The sequence below is a fragment of the Orycteropus afer genome, unplaced genomic scaffold (assembly GCF_000298275.1).
Source record: "Orycteropus afer afer isolate SDZICR_OR568_19922 unplaced genomic scaffold, OryAfe1.0 scaffold00161, whole genome shotgun sequence".
NCBI classification, from domain to species: Eukaryota; Metazoa; Chordata; class Mammalia; order Tubulidentata; family Orycteropodidae; genus Orycteropus; species Orycteropus afer.
In genome coordinates this window covers 84775-87686 of record NW_006921748.1, presented here as the reverse complement: position 1 = coordinate 87686, position 2912 = coordinate 84775, and the positions used below count along the sequence as shown (strand labels likewise).

The 2912-nt window shown below is 37.4% G+C and overlaps 1 pseudogene; it reads left to right on the top strand.

Moving 5' to 3' along the window:
* Positions 1-815: 815 nt before the first annotated feature.
* On the top strand, positions 816-2089 carry LOC103201709 (annotated as a pseudogene).
* The last annotated feature ends 823 nt before the right edge of the window (positions 2090-2912 follow it).

Genomic DNA, 2912 nt, shown 5'->3' with positions numbered 1-2912 from the left:
GACTCATCTTAGACACAAAGACAAAAATAGACTAAAAATCAAAGGTTGGAAAAAAGTTATATCAAGTAAATGGCAATCAAAAAAGAGCAGGAGTGACAATATTAATATCTGATTAAAAAAAGACTTTAAGACAAAAAAAAAAAAAAAAGACCATAAAAGACAAAGAAAGACATTATTGATTAAATGATCAATTGAATAAGAGGAAATAACCATAATAAATATCCAATGAAAGAACCTCAAAATACATATATCGGATTTCAACAGAATTGAAAAGACAAAGAGTAAGAGACTTTAATATACCACTTTTAATGAAATATAGAACTGGAAAGAAACCTAACAAAGACATAGAAGAACTAAACAGTACAATCAACCAATTTGACCTCATAGACATCTATAGAGCACTTCACCCCAAAACTGCACAATATACATTCTTTTCCAACACACAAGGAACATTCTCTAAAATAGATTATATGTTAGGTCACAAAGCAAGCCTGAATACATTTAAAAACATTGAAATATATCAAAGAATCTTCTCAGATCACAATGTTATAGAATTAGAAATCAACAATAGGAAGATCATTGGAAAAAGAGCAAACACATAGAAAATGAATAACCCACCTTTAAAACTATTGGGTTACAGAAGAAACAGGAAAAGTAATTAAAAATTATCTTGAATTAAACAAGAATGAAAACACAGTATACCAAAATCTTTGGGACACAGTAAAAGCAGAGATCAGAGGAAAATTTATAGCAATAAATACACACATCAAAAAAGAAGGAGCCAAGAAGCTGAGCGAGAACTAGGCCACGAAAGTATGGCAGCTACCGAAGCAGCTATGGCCTTGTCGTCTTTGTCTTTGGAAACAGACACAGCCCCAGTTCTTGAAAGTTCAGGAACAGCCACAGCAATGGCTGTGAGCTTGCCAGCAACAGCTGAAACCATGACAGCTGAGGCTTCAGCCTTGATGGCTTCAGCTGAGGTTGTGACTGAAACAGCGGCCGCAACGGCTTCAGCTGCGATGGCTGAAGCTGAGGCCAAGACTGTGGCCGCTATGGCTGAGGTTGAGGCCGAGACTGCGGCCCCTTTGGTTGAGGCTGCGACCAAGGCTGTGGCCACTTTGGTTGTGCCTGCAACCAATACTGCTTCTGCCTCAGTGGAGGCTGTGGTTAGACCTGAGGCCACGACTGGATCAGAAGCCGGTGACTTCAAGTCCACTATGGCTAATAAGCTGCTGTCCCTGAATGGTGTGTTCTCTGTGCACAAGCCCAAAGGGCCTTCTTCAGCCGAGCTACTGAATTGGCTGAAGGAGAAGCTGCTGGCTGATGCTGGAATGTCTCCTCCAAAACGCAACAAGAGGAAAAATCAAACTTTCAAAATTGGGCATGGAGGAACTCTAGACAGTGCAGTCACAAGAGTGTTGGTGGTTGGAGTTGGCAGGGGAACAAAAATGTTGACCAGCATGCTATCAGGGACCAAGAGCTATATTGCCATTGGAGAACTGTGGAAAGCTACTGACACATTAGATTCTACAGGGAAAGTAACAGAAGAAAAACCTTATGATAAAATAAAACAAGAAGATATTGAAGGCATTCTGCAGAAGTTTACTGTGAATATAATGCAAGTATCCCCTCTCTATTCTGTATTAAAGAAAGAGGACAGAGACTTTCGACTTTGATGATGAGAGGTGAAGTGGTGGAAGCAAAACCTGCCAGGCAGTTACTGTATTCAGTATCTCCCTTCAAGAATTCCAGCCACCATATTTCACATTAGATGTTGAATGGGGAAGAAGGTTTTATATCAGAAGCTTGGTCAGTGACATTGGCAAAGAACTCTCTTCCTGTGCCAGTGTGCTAGAGCTGACCCGAACCAAACAGGGACAATTTACACTAGAAGAACATGCCCTTCCTGAAGAGAAGTGGACCATTGATGACACTGCTCAGGCTCTCAAGCTCTGCTCATCTCTTCTCCCATCAGACACAGGACTTAAAAAAAACCAAACCTGAGGAGTCTAAAGAACAGGCTTTGAGCTGTGAATTTACATCATTAAACGAGGTTAAGGGGGAGGATGATGTAATTCAGCCATATTAAGATTGGTCTGGCTCCCTGCTCCCCTTGCATGAAGAAAAATATCCATTACTTATAGTTTCTGTAGAGTACAGTTCATCTGCTAGACATTACAAATGGCTTTATAGTTCAGTTCTTTGCTGTATTATGGAATGTTCTTTTAGGGTATTTTTATGTTATTAATGAATTTGATTTCTTTTCAGAGTCTTTTCCTGTGAAGAGTTGAACAAATTTTCTAGGCAGGAAAAAAAAAAAAAAAATATGGGGCTACATGTGAATTTGGTTTGGCAAAAGTGAATGTAATTTAGTGTTATTTCGACTTCATGGTGACTCCATATTGATACTCCTTTTTTTAACTATGTTTGAAATGCTCATCATTTAATGCTTTGTGTTTTGGAGAGTTTATTTTTATTAAGAACATTTCTTTGATAAGACTGCACTTATCTAGTAATAGCTGTCTTTCTTTAAATCTTGGAAACTAATAAGTTTTTATAATAAAAAAAAAAAAGAAGGAGCCAAGATCAATACCTTAACAAAACATCTGTAACAATAACAAAAAGAGTAGCAAAAAAAAAAAAAAAAAAGCCTACAGTCACCAGAGAAAAGAAATAATAAATATTCTAGCTGAAATAAACAAAACAGAAAATATAAAGACAATAGAAAAACTCAACAAGACTAGAAGTTGGTTCTTTGAAAAGACTAAAAAAAAAAAAACCTGGCTAACTTAACAAAGGAAAAGAAGGAAAAGAAGGAGAAGGGAAAACACACACACACACACACACACACAAATAAGAAATGAAATAGGCAATGTCACAAAAGAACTAGCCTTAATAAAAAGGTAATGTCA